This window comes from Tripterygium wilfordii, chromosome 3, assembly GCF_013401445.1.
Source record: "Tripterygium wilfordii isolate XIE 37 chromosome 3, ASM1340144v1, whole genome shotgun sequence".
Classification (NCBI taxonomy): domain Eukaryota; kingdom Viridiplantae; phylum Streptophyta; class Magnoliopsida; order Celastrales; family Celastraceae; genus Tripterygium; species Tripterygium wilfordii.
The window spans coordinates 5835918-5850668 of NC_052234.1; the positions used below are offsets into that span (position 1 = coordinate 5835918).

The 14751-nt window shown below is 37.6% G+C and overlaps 1 non-coding gene across 1 annotated transcript; it reads right to left on the bottom strand.

Moving 5' to 3' along the window:
• Positions 1-14643: 14643 nt before the first annotated feature.
• On the bottom strand, positions 14644-14751 carry LOC119995734. Its single transcript, XR_005467695.1, has one exon. It is a non-coding gene; the product is annotated as a small nucleolar RNA R71 (small nucleolar RNA).

Genomic DNA, 14751 nt, shown 5'->3' on the forward strand with positions numbered 1-14751 from the left:
TTGTCAATCCTGCCTTCCGTCTTGTCTAGACGTTAAATCAAGCGCTTATTGGGAGGCAACCCAATCAGGTCCTTTCGTTCCTTTGTCTTTTGTTCTTATTTTTTTTACTTTGATTTCATGCTGTCTATGCTTATAAACATGAGGACATGTTTCAATTAGGTTTGGGGGTGTGAAGTTCATTGTCCTGCATGTGCACTATTTTCACTGCCAGTTTTCGATCAGTTGCAAGATGATTGTTGAATTGTGTTCTGAATGAAAGTTGTGGGTTTTTCTGTCTATTTTCTGTCCATATAACTTGGGTCGAAATCCATTGAGTATTTTGTGAGATATGCTCCAAAAACTGAACGTAGATCAGATTTGACAAACTGCAGTTTGGAAAGAAATTTTCAAGTTACCATGTGTCGTAACACTTGAGAGTATGAATGAATTTAATTCAGTATTGTTGACACACTGATGAAATTGTTTGGAGAATGCACATTTATATCTGAGCTCTCTAAACTAAGTCTTGACCAATTTATTCCATTAACATAAAAATAATCTCACATGCACAAAGCACATATTTGTGGGGTATACTATTTGAGATTAACTGCAAATTTTGTTGGTGTTAAGAGATGAGTTGGGTATTGTTGAGTATGATACTTTGGCATATATAAATTGAAATAAAGAAATATGAGTGACATGCTATTCAAAAAAAAAAAAAAGAAAAAGAAAAAAGTAAAAAGAAAAAAAAAACAATATGAAGAAAAGAATAAGTGTTTATTTCTGGTTCTCGCTACTGAGTAAACGGGCCTCTTGTTTAGTCGGTAGTGAGTTTCGCGTAAAAAGGTTGTGAGACTGAAATAAATATCTATGTGACTAGCGAAGTTTCGTACCCTTTTTGACTTGAGTTATTAGACCCTTAGGTGTGTCTCTACACCTAATGCCCTGAGCTAACTAGATTGGGAGTCATTGGTTGAAAGCTCGTTACATGAGTCAATTAGAAAGCTTAATGAGACTAAGCATTGCACATGTTACATAGAAAAAAAATGATGATGAAAGCATGGACCCATAGTAAAAGTTAAAGAGAGAGTAAATATATGCCTTCGTGTCATTACTTGATAATTCTGATAAATCTTCTAGCTCGCATGATTTGCGTTAAAATCAAATAAAAGTCACACATTTATGTATAATCTTTTTGAGCACAATCTAAATATTCACCTATTAATGGAATGAATGGTATTTGACTTGGTTGGAGTATCTATGATATGAATGATGGAATTTGAAGTCTCAACGTAGTTTGTGTGAATACTATACTGATTTTATTCATTCCATGCTTTTACTTGTTATGCCATGGTAGTTTGGTAAATGTTTGTGGGTATCATTCTGGTAAACCCTCACGAGATTATAACTCGTCCACTAGGGACACCTAGGGGTTTAAAGGCTTGTGTCAAATGCTAAGTGCCACCGCGATTCCTGCGAAAGTGAGTTAGTTTTTTTATCTTTATTTTTTCTCCTTTAAGTTTTGCTCGAGGACTAGCAAGAAGTAGGTTTGGGGGTATTTGATGACTGCAAAATTACATTGATTTTATACCTCTCTTTCTTAACTTATTGCTTTGTTTTCAAGTCAAACTTGGGTGTTTTACGTTATTTTTGTTTGCATTTCAGTTAATCGAATCCTAGATGATGAATTATGTCAATGGCAATTTTGACAATGTTATTGGACATGTACATGCGAGTCTTGGTAATTTCAGCAAAATCTCTCACTGTTCAGTCCAGCCTACTTGTGAAGGTCACCATAAATCCTTTGAGAATATCTGGGTTTTGTGTCATATACCGTTGAAAAGATATGGAAGTCTAGTTTCTGAAGAATTTTACAGTTTGTGATTCCGAGTTTTGTGGACAAAGTTATGACAGTTTGAATACGGACTGCGCAGTCCAGAAAATCAGGAATCCGGGCTCATACTTAACAATATTGATTTGAGACTTCTTGAAAGCCCAAGGACGTTTCCAGCCTTTGAAGGAAGCTAATAGAGTATCAATTTATGATTTGAATGAATCTTTGACTATTATGATTCAATATTTCAGCTGGAGGAAATCTTTATGCAAGAGGAAACTAAAGGATGATATTGTTTCCTTTCATATGGATGACTTTAACCTAACCAAGGATGATATAAAAGGGGCTGGCATACACAGCAAGGGAGGGCAGACCGAGGGGAAAGATTCAAGAATCACATAAGGGTAGGATATTGGAGAGCAACATCACTAGGAGAGAAGGAAGCAACAAGGTTCCTAAAAGGGGAATCCTTTTCACCAAGCTTACTTTGTAAAAGGTGTTCTTTTTCTTAAGTTCTTGATGTTGTTATTTCTTGAATTGTTGATGTTTTTATATATTATGTGTGGCTAAACTCTTTACTAGGGATTCGATGTAGCCTAGCATGACTATTCTATGTCTTAATTAATTCGTTGCCAATTCAAGTTTCTAGTTTTATTCATTGTGCTTCATATATCATGTGTTGATTTAATGACTGATCACCATTATTTAGATACATGTTTGAGACAAGATTACACCACGATCAATGGGTAAACTTGATATAGCTCTTGTGAATGAATGAGATGTTGTTGAAGTACGATCCATGCATAAACACTCTTGGTTCTTGATGTTCTTCTTGCACTCAATGCATTCTTGTTTGTAATCTTGACCACAATCAATGGCTAGATAACAATTTAAGAATAGTTGATCTTGACCACAATCAATGGCGTTTCATATTTTAGATAATAACGAACCTTAGAAACGAGAATTGAATCTTAACCAAATAAGACATAGAATAGGATTGCTATGGTGAAATCGAAGTCCTAGTTTGCATTCTCTTGATTAAAAACACCCTAAATCTTTCTAATATTCTTGCACTTTCTTGATTTTCAAATTCACACAACTTCTCTTTAATTTTCAGAAATAATTTAGTTTTATCTCGAGACATTCGAATTTAGTAGAAATTAGAATTACTTGACAAATCTCCGTGGGATCGACCTCGCTATTGCATACCTATGCTATAATTGTATTCGTGCGCTTGCGAGTTAATTAAAGTTACAACAGATGTGCTTTTCACGGTTTTGGACAATTTCAAACATAACTTGGTCTATTCGCATCGTTAACTTATGAAACGTTGCACGAAAGCTAAACTAGCGAGCTAGACTTCTAAGAACACTAAACAGAGTACAATGGTCCACTTTGATGCCATCGAATTGCTCAACTATCTACATAGACGAGCTTTTCACGTTTTTGGGGAATTTGAAACACAAGTTGGTCTATTCGCATCTTTAGCTTACGAAACGTTGTACGAAAGCTAAACTAGCGAGCTAGACTTCTAAGACCACTAAACAAAGTACAACGGTCCACTTTGATGCTTTATAATCGCTCAACTATCTCCATAGATGACCTTTTCACTTTTTTGTGCAATTTCAAACATAAGTTGGATTGTTCGCATCTTCACCTTACGAAACATTGTACGAAAGCTAAACTAGTGAGCTAGACTCCTAAGAACACTAAACAGAGTAAAATGGTCCACTTCGATGCCACAGAATCGGTCAACTCTCTCCATACACGACCATTTCACGTTTTTTGGCAATTTCAAACATAATTTGGTATATTCGCATCTTTACCTTACGAAACATTGTACGAAAGCTAAACTAGCAAGCTAGACTTCTAAGAACACTAAGCAGAGTACAACGGTCCACTTTGATGCCAACGAATTGCTCAACTCTCTCTATAGATGTGCTTTTCACGTTTTTGGGCAATTTCGAACATAACTCGGTCTATTCTCATCTTTACCTTACGAAATATTGTACGAAAACTAAACTAGCGAGCTAGACTTATAGAAACACTAAACAGAGTACAACGGTCCACTTTAATGACATGTAATTGCTCAACTCTAGCGATAGATGAGCTTTTCACGTTTTTACGGAATTTCAAACGTAAGTTGGATTATTCACATCTTCACCTTCCGAAACATTGTACGAAAGCTAAACTAGTGAGCTAGACTTCTAAGAACCCCAAGCAGAGTACAACGGTCCACTTAGATGCCTTGGAGTTGCTCAACTCTCTCCATAGATGAGATTTTCACGTTGTTGGACAATTTCAAACATAACTTGGCATATTCACATCTTTACCTTACGACACTTTGTACGAAAGCTAAACTACCGAGCCAGACTTCTAAGAACACGGAACAGAGAGCAACGATCAAATTCGATGCCATCGATTTGCTCAACTCTCTCCATAGATGAGCTTTTCCTAGTTTTGGGCAATTTCAAACGTAAATTGGTGTATTCGCATCGTTACCTTACGAAACGTTGTACCAAAGCTAAACTAGGGAGCTAGACCTCTAAGAACACTAAACAGAGTACAACGGTCCACTTTGATGCCATCGAATTGCTGAACTATCTCCATAGACGTGCTTTTCACTTTTTGGGGAATTTCAAACATAAGTTGGTCTATTCGCATCTTTAGCTTAGGAAACGTTGTACGAAAGGTAAACTAGCGAGGTAAACTTCTAAGACCACTAAACAAAGTACAGCGGTCCACTTTGAAGCTTTATAATCGCTCAACTATCTCCATATACGACCTTTTCACGTTTTTGTGCAATTTAAAACATAAGTTGGATTATTCGCATCTTCACTTTGTGAAACATTGTACGAAAGCTAAACTAGTGAGCTAGACTCCTAAGAACACTAAACAGAGTAAAATGGTCAATTTTGATTCCATCAAATCGGCCAACTCTCTCCATAGACGACATTTTCACGTTCTGGGGAATTTCAAACATAACTTGCTCGATTCGCATCTTTACCTTACGAAACATTGTACGAAAGCTAAACTAGCGAGCTAGACTTCTAAGAACACTAAGCAGAGTACAACGGTCCACTTTGATGCCATGGAGTTGCTCAACTCTCTCCATAGATGAGCATTTCAAGTTTCTAAGCAATTTCAAACATAACTTCGTCTATTTGTATCCTTAGCTGACGAAACGTTGTACGAAAGCTAAACTAGCGAGCTAGACTCCTAAGAACACTAAACAGAGTACAATGGTCCGTTTTGACGACATGGAATTGCTCAACTACCGCGATAGACGAGCTTTTCACGTTTTTGGGGAGTTTCAAACGTAAGTTGGATTATTCGCATCTTCACCTTCCGAAACATTGTATGAAAGCTAAACAAGCAAGCTAGACTTCTAAGAACACCAAACAAAGTACAAAGGTCCACTTAGATGCCTTGAAGTTGCTCAACTCTCTCCATAGATGAGTTTTTCCCCTTTTTGGGCAATTTCAAACATAACTTGGTCTGTTCGCATCTTTACCTTACGCAATGTTGTACGAAAGCTAAACTAGCGAGTTAGACTCCTAAGAACACTTAACATAGTACAACGGTCCACTTTGATGACATGGAATTGCTTAACTCTCGCAATAGACGAGCTTTTAGCGTTTTTGGGTAATTTCAAACATAACTTGGTCTATTCGCATCTTTACCTTACGAAACATTGTACGAAAGCTAAACTAGCGAGCTAGACTTCCAAGAACACTAAGCAGAGTACAACGGTCCACTTTGATGCCATCGAATTGCTCAACTCTCTCCATAGATGTGCTTTTTACATTTTTGGGCAATTTCAAACATAACTTGGTCAATTCTTATCTTTACCTTGCAAAACGTTGTACGAAAGCTAAACTAGAGCGTTAGACTTATCGAAACACTAAACAGAGTACAACGGTCCACTTTGATGACATGGAATTGCTCAACTCCGGCAATAGATGAGCTTTTCACTATTTGGGGAATTTCAAACGAAAGTTGGTCTATTCGCGTCTTTAGCTTACGAAACGTTGTGCAAAAGCTAAACTAGCGAGCTAGACTCCTAAGAACACTAAACAGAGTAAAATGGGCCACTTCGATGCCATCGAATTGCTCAACTCTCTTCATAGATGAGCTTTTCACGTTTTTGGGGAATTTCAAACGTAAGTTTGTCTATTTGCATCATTAGCTTACGAAACGTTGTGTGAAAACTAAACTAGCGAGCTAGACTCCTAAGAACACTAAAAAGAGTAAAATGGTCCACTTCGATGCCATCGAATTGCTCAACTCTCTCCATCAATGAGCTTTTCAAGTTTTTGGGGAATTTCAAACATAGGTTGTTCTAAGAACTCCAGACAGAGTACAACGGTCCACTTTGATGCCATGCAATTGCTCAACTCTCTCCATAGATGAGCTTTTCACGTTTCTAGGCAATTTCAAACATAACTTGGTCTATTCGTATCCTTAGGTTACGAAACGTTGTACGAAAGCTAAACTACCGAGCTAGACTCCTCAGAACAGTAAATAGAGTACAACGGTCCGTTTTGATGACATGGAATTGCTCAACTCTCGTGATAGATGTGCTTTTCATGTTTTTGGTGAATTTAAAACGTAAGTTTGATTATTCGCATCTTCACCTTCCGAAACTTTGTACGAAAGCTAAACTAGCGAGCTAGACTTCAAAGAACACCAAACAGAGTACGACGGTCCACTTAGATGCCTTGGAGTTGCTCAACTATCTCCATATATGAGCTTTTCATGTTTTTGGGCAATTTCAAACATAAATTGGTCTATTCACGTTTTTGGGGAATTTCAAACATAAGTTGGCCTACTCGCATCTTTAGCTTACGAAACGTTGTACGAAAGCTAAACTAGCGTGTTAGACTTCTAAGACTACTAAACAAAGTACAACGGTCCACTTTGATGCTTTATAATCGCTCAACTATCTCCATAGACGACCTTTTCACGTTTTTGTGTAATTTCAAACATAAGTTGGATTATTCGCATCTTCACCTTAAGAAACATTGTACGAAAGTTAAACTAAACAGAGTAAAATGGTCCACTTCAATGCCATCGAATCGGTCAATTCTCTCCATAGACGACCTTTTCACGGATTTGGGCAATTTCAAACATAACTTGGCCTATTCGCATCGTTACATTGCGAAACATTGTACGAAAGCTCAAGTAGCGAGCTAGACTTCTAAGAACACTAAACAGAGTACAACGGTCCACTTTGATGCCATCGAATTGCTCAACTATCTCTATAGACGAGCTTTTCACGTTTTTGGGAAATTTCAAACATAAGTTGGCCTACTCGCATCTTTAGCTTACGAAACGTTGTACGAAAGCTAAACTAGTGTGTTAGACTTCCAAGACTACTAAAGAAAGTACAACGGTCCACTTTGATGCTTTATAATCGCTCAACTATCTCCATAGACGACCTTTTCACTTTTTTGTACAATTTCAAACATAAGTTGGATTATTCTTATCTTCACCTTACGAAACATTGTACGAAAGCTAAACTAGTGAGCTAGACTCCTAAGATCACTAAATAGAGTAAAATTGTCCACTTCGATGCCATCGAATCGGTCAACTCTCTCCATTGACGACCTTTTCACGTTTTTGGGCAATTTAACATAACTTGGTCTATTCTCATCTTTACCTTACGAAACGTTGTACGAAAGCTAAACTAGCGAGCTAGACTTATAGAAACACTAAACAGACTACAACGGTCCACTTCAATGACATGGAATTGCTCAACTCCCGCATTGGATGAGCTTTTCACGTTTTTGGGGAATTTCAAACGTAAGTTTGTCTATTTGCATCATTAGCTTACGAAACGTTGTGTGAAAACTAAACTAGCGAGCTAGACTCCAAAGAACACTAAAAAGAGTAAAATGGTCCACTTCGATGCCATCGAATTGCTCAACTCTCTCCATCAATGAGCTTTTCAAGTTTTTGGGGAATTTCAAACATAGGTTGTTCTATTCGCATCTTTAGCTTACGAAACGTTGTACGAAAGCTAAACTAGCGAGTTAGAATTCTAAGAACACTAAACAAGGTACAACGGTCGGCTTTGATGCTTTGTAATCGCTCAACTCCCTCCATAGACGACATTTTCATGTTTTTGTGCAATTTCAAACATAAGTTGGATTATTCGCATCTTCACCTTCCGAAACGTATGTACGACAGCTAAACTAGTGAGATAAACTTCTAAGAACACCAGACATAGTACAACGGTCCACTTTGATGCCACGAAGTTGCTCAACTCTCTCCATAGATGAGCTTTTCCCCTTTTTGGGCAATTTCAAACATAACTTGGTCTATTCGCCTCTTTACCTTACGAAACGTTGTACGAAAGCTAAACTGGCGAGTTAGACTTCTAAGACCACAAAACAAAGTACAATGGTCCACTTTGATGCTTTATAATCGCTCAACTATCTCCATAGACGAATTTTCACGTTTTTGTGTAATTTCAAACATAAATTGGATTATTCGCATCTTCACTTTACAAAACATTGTACGAAAGCTAAACTAGTGAGCTAGACTCCTAAGAACACTAAATAGAGTAAAATGGTCCACTTCGATGCCATCGAATCGGTCAACTCTCTCCATAGACGACCTTTTCACGTTTTTGGGCAATTTCAAACATAACTTGGTCTATTCGCATCTTTACCTTACGAAACATTGTACGAAAGCTAAACTAGCGAGCTAGACTTCTAAGAACACTAAGCAGAGTAAAACGGTCCACTTTGATGCCGTCGAATTGCTCAACTCTCTCCATAGATATGCTTTTCGCGTTTTTGGGCAATTTCAAACATAACTTGGTCTATTCTTATCTTTACCTTACGAAACGTTGTACGAAAGCTAAACTAGCGCGCGAGACTTATCAAAACACTAAACAGAGTACAACGGTCCACTTTGATGACATGGAATTGCTCAACTCCGGCAATAGACGAGCTTTTCACTATTTGGGGAATTTCAAACGTAAGTTGGTCTATTCGCTTCTTTAGCTTTCGAAACGTTGTGCGAAAGCTAAACTAGAGAGCTAGACTCCTAAGAACACTAAAAAGAGTAAAATGGACCACTTCGATGCCATCGAATTGCTCAACTCTCTCCATAGATGAGCTTTTCACGTTTTTGGGGAATTTCAAACATAAGTTGGTCTATTCGCATCTTTGGCATACGAAACGTCTTACGAAAGCTAAACTAGGCAGTTAGACTTCTAAGAACACTAAACAAGGTACAACAGTCGACTTTGATGCTTTGTATTCGCTCAACTCTCTCCGTACACGACCTTTTCACGTTTTTGTCCAATTTCAAACATAAGTTTGATTATTCGCATCTTCACCTTCTGAAACATTGTACGAAAGCTAAACTAGCGAGGTAAACTTCTAAGAACTCTAGACAGAGTACAACAGTCCACTTTGATGCCATGCAATTGCTCAACTCTCTCCATAGATAAGCTTTTCACATTTCTAGGCAATTTCAAACATAACTTAGTCTATTCGTATCCTTAGGTTACGAAACGTTGTACGAAAGCTAAAGTAGCGAGCTAGACTCCTAAGAACAGTAAACAGAGTACAACGGTCCATTTTGATGACATGGAATTGCTCAATTCTCGCGATAGACAAGCTTTTCACGTTTTCGGGGAATTTAAAACGTAAGTTGGATTATTCGCATCTTCACCTTCTGAAACTTTGTTCGAAAGCTAAACTAGCGAGCTAGACTTCAAAGAACACCAAACAGAGTACGACGGTCCACTTAGATGCCTTGGAGTTGCTCAACTCTCTCCATAGATGATCTTTTCACGTTTTTGGGCAATTTCAAACATAAATTTGTCTATTCGCATCTTTACCTTACGAAACGTTGTACGAAAGCTAAACTAGCAAGCTAAACTTCTAAGAACACGAAACAGAGTACAACGGTCAACTTCGATGCCATCGAATTGCTCAACTCTCTCCATAGATGAGCTTTTCACGGTTTTGGGCAATTTCAAACATAACTGGGTTTATTCGCATCGTTACCCAAAGAAACGTTATACGAAAGCTAAAATAGCGAGCTAGACTCCTAAGAACATTAAACAGAGTACAACGGTCAACTTTGATGCCATCGAATTGCTCAACTATCTGCATAGAAGAGCTTTTCGCGTTTTTGGGGAATTTCAAACATAAGTTGGCCCACTCGCATCTTTAGCTTACGAAACGTTGTACGAAAGCTAAACTAGTGTGTTAGACTTCTAAGACTACTAAACAAAGTACAACGGTCCACTTTGAAGCTTTATAATCGCTCAACTATCTCCATAGACGACCTTTTCACCTTTTTGTGCAATTACAAACATAAGTTGGATTATTCGCATCTTCACCTTAAGAAACATTGTACGAAAGTTAAACTAGTGAGCTAGACTCCTCAGAACACTAAACAGAGTAAAATGCTCCACTTCGATGCCATTGAATCGGTCAACTCTCTCCATAGACGACCTTTTCACGTTTTTGGGAATTTCAAACATAAGTTGGCCTATTCGTATCTTTAGCATACAAAACGTCTTACGAAAGCTAAACTAGGCAGTTAGACTTCTAAGAGCACTAAACAAGGCACAACAGTCGACTTTGATGCTTTGTAATCGCTCAATTCTCTCCGTAGACGACCTTTTCAGGTTTTTGTCCAATTTCAAACATAAGTTTGATTATTCACATCTTCACCTTCCGAAACATTGTACGAAGGCTAAACTACCGAGCTAAACTTCTAAGAACTCTAGACAGAGTACAACGGTCCACTTTGATGCCATGCAATTGCTCAACTCTCTCCATAGATGAGCTTTTCACGTTTCTAGGCAATTTCAAACATAACTTGGTCTATTCGTATCCTTAGGTTACAAACGTTGTACGAAAGCTAAACTAGCGAGCTAGACTCCTAAGAACAGTAAACAGAGTACAACGGTCCGTTTTGATGACATGAAATTGCTCAACTCTCGCGATAGATGAGCTTTTCACGTTTTTGGGGAATTTAAAACGTAAGTTTGATTATTCGCATCTTCACCTTCCGAAACTTTGTACGAAAGCTAAACTAGCGAGCTAGACTTCAAAGAACACCAAACAGAGTACGACAGTCCACTTAGATGCCTTGGAGTTGCTCAACTATCTCCATAGATGAGCTTTTCATGTTTTTGGGCAATTTGAAACATAAATTGGTCTATTCACGTTTTTGGGGAATTTCAAACATAAGTTGGCCTACTCGCATCTTTAGCTTACGAAACGTTGTACGAAAACTAAACTAGCGTATTAGACTTCTAAGACTACTAAACAAAGTACAACGGTCCACTTTGATGCTTTATAATCGCTCAACTATCTCCATAGACGACCTTTTCACGTTTTTGTGCAATTTCAAACATAAGTTGGATTATTCGCATCTTCACCTTAAGAAACATTGTACGAAATTTAAACTAGTGAGCTAGACTCCTAAGAACACTAAACAGAGTAAAATGGTCTACTTCGATGCCATCGAATCGGTCAACTCTCTCCATAGACGACCTTTTCACGGATTTGGGCAATTTCAAACATAACTGGGCCTATTCGCATCGTTACATTGCGAAACATTGTACGAAAGCTCAAGTAGCGAGCTAGACTTCTAAGAACACTAAACAGAGTACAACGGTCCACTTTGATGTCATCGAATTGCTCAACTATCTCTATAGACGAGCTTTTCACGTTTTTGGGGAATTTCAAACATAAGTTGGCCTACTCGCATCTTTAGCTTACGAAACGTTGTACGAAAGCTAGACTGGTGTGTTAATTTTCCAAGACTACTAAAGAAAGTACAACGGTCCACTTTGATGCTTTATAATCTCTCAACTATCTCCATAGACGACCTTTTCACTTTTTTGTACAATTTCAAACATAAGTTGGATTATTCTTATCTTCACCTTATGAAACATTGTACGAAAGCTAAACTAGTAAGCTAGACTCGTAAGATCACTAAACAGAGTAAAATTGTCCACTTCGATGCCATCGAATCGGTCAACTCTCTCCATTGACGACCTTTGCACGTTTTTGGGCAATTTCAAACATAACTTGGTCTATTCTCATCTTTACCTTACGAAACGTTGTACGAAAGGTAAACTAGCGAGCTAGACTTATAGAAACACTAAACAGACTACAACGGTCCACTTCAATGACATGGAATTGCTCAACTCCCGCATTGGATGAGCTTTTCACGTTTTTGGGGAATTTCAAACGTAAGTTGGTCTATTTGCATCATTAGCTTACGAAACGTTGTGTGAAAACTAAACTAGCGAGCTAGACTCCTAAGAACACTAAACAGAGTAAAATGGTCCACTTCATTGCCATCGAATTGCTCAACTCTCTCCATCGATGAGCTATTCAAGTTTTTGGGGAATTTCAAACATTGGTTGGTCTATTCGCATCTTTAGCTTACGAAACGTTGTACGAAAGCTAAACTAGCGAGTTAAAATTCTAAGAACACTAAACAAGGTACAACGGTCGGCTTTGATGCTTTGTAATCACTCAACTCCCACCATAGACGACCTTTTCATGTTTTTGTGCAATTTCAAACATAAGTTGGATTATTCGCATCTTCACCTTCCGAAACGTATGTACGACAGCTAAACTAGTGAGATAAACTTCTAAGAACACCAGACAGAGTACAATGGTCGACTTTGATGCCATGGAGTTGCTCAACTCTCTCCATAGATGAGCTTTTCCCCTTTTTGGGCAATTTCAAACATAACTTGCTTTATTCGCATCTTTACCTTACGAAACATTGTACGAAAGCTAAACTAGCGAGTTAGACTTCTAAGACCACAAAACAAAGTACAATGGTTCAGTTTGATGCTTTATAATCGCTCAACTATCTTCATAGACGACTTTTCACGTTTTTGTGTAATTTCAAACATTAATTGGATTATTCGCATCTTCACCATACGAAACATTGTACGAAAGCTAAACTAGTGAGCTAGATGATCGTACTATATTTTACATATTTTTTGTACCTCAATTTACACTTATTTTTGTCTCTATTTATGGGAATGGACATGAATATTGCATAATTTATCTTTGGTTTGGTTTGTAGGTTAATTTGCACAAAATGGTGAAAAAAAAAAGTATTTCTTGGACCTATGATTTAAGGCCAACGGAGAAGCCCACAAATTCAAGGGTTATTTCAAGTCCAATTTTAATCAAACAAGAACAAAGGGCATTATAGGGTTTACTAAAAAGAAGAATAAGAAGAAAATCAAAAGAAAGACAAATTAATCAAGGAAAGTGAATCTTGGAAGGTTTTGAAGAGTGAAAGAGGTGGGGCCACCACTTGACAATAGGAAGAAAGAAGGAAGGCAAAAGGAAGTTTTGGTGTGAAGGACTTTGAAGGAAATATTTTGGCAAGAAAAAAAAGGAAGCAAGGAAAACCGAATCAGATTGAGAGAAGGAAATCAGAGAATGATTTGGAATTGGCATTGATTGAAGGAAGCTTTTGTCACTATAAAAGGGAGTCCTCTAGCATAATAGAAGACACGAATTTGGAGAGCCACATTCTCTAGCTTTTGTTCTTGTTCTTCTCTCTAGCTTTCCTCTTTGTTCTTGTTCTTGTTCTTGATTCATGACGTTCTCATATTTAGTTTCCTTGTGTTCTTATAACATGAGTAGCTAAACTTCTTTGCTAGGGCTTGATGTAGCCTAGTATGATTATTGCAAGTACTTCAATTAATTGAATGCATAATTTTGGTTCATGATTCTTGTCTTTAATTTCTATGCTTATAATCTATTGTTTGTTTGGTTGATTGGCCACCAATTGAATGCTCAATTAGATTCATCTAGCTAGGACTAAGGAACGAACCGAATTCACGTGTCTTAGTGGAACTGAAATTAAGGAAATCAATTGTCGACTGCCATGAACAAGGTTTAGGGGATTGATTGGTTGTTATAGTTCTTTAGATCGTAATGAGTTGTTAGCCTTGGGTTAAAAACTACGAACCGAACAGGATTAATCCATTGTTAATAATATTTGTTGGCACCGCGAACGAACGAACCAACATATTTAAGAAAGAATCAACCCTTGAATCGGAACCATAATTGTGTGTTTGTTAATAGGATGCTTGTGATAGGATTACTAGGTGAAGTCATTGCCCTAGTGTTCTTCTCTTATTGGATACAAATCTGAAATTTATTTCTTTGTTTTTATTTTATTTTATTTACATCAATCATTGTTCATTTTTCCCCAAATCTCAATCATTCATCAACTTAGGTACATTAATTAGATTAACTAGTCTCCGTGGGATCGACCTCGTACTTGCATACACTGTACTATTCGTAGACTCTTGTGCACTTGCGAGAATTATTACATCAAGTTTTTGGCGCCGTTGCCGGGGACTAGTTTTAATTTAATTGTGTACTTAGCTTTCTTTTTCTTTTTCTTTTTTTTATTTTTCAGGTTGTAAGTCATGGCGGTGGTTATGCAAGCTGAAACAATGGGTGATCTTGACATCCCCATTATTCCGGAATCTCCATCTTGCATCGTACTTCCGACGGCAGCTAGGAACTACGAGCTTAAGACCATACACTTTAACATGATGCCTTCTTTTCATGGTCTAAGTTCGGAAGACCCACTTAGTTATATTCGTGAAATTTTTAATATGGTTTCTAGTATGTCATTGTCTACAGGAGTTACTGAGGAGCACTTGAGGTTGAAGATATTCCCTTACACTATGAAGTACAAAGCAAGGACATGGCTCAATAGTTTGAGACCGGGTTCACTGTCTACCTGGATTGAGGTACAAAATATATTTTTAGAAAAAATTTTCTCAACTCAGAAAACTGATGCTCTGAGGGACAAAATCATGCAATTCGAACAACAACTTGATGAGTCGTTTTCTGAGGCATGGGAGAGGTTTAATAACCTATTAACTCAGTGTCCCCATCACGCTT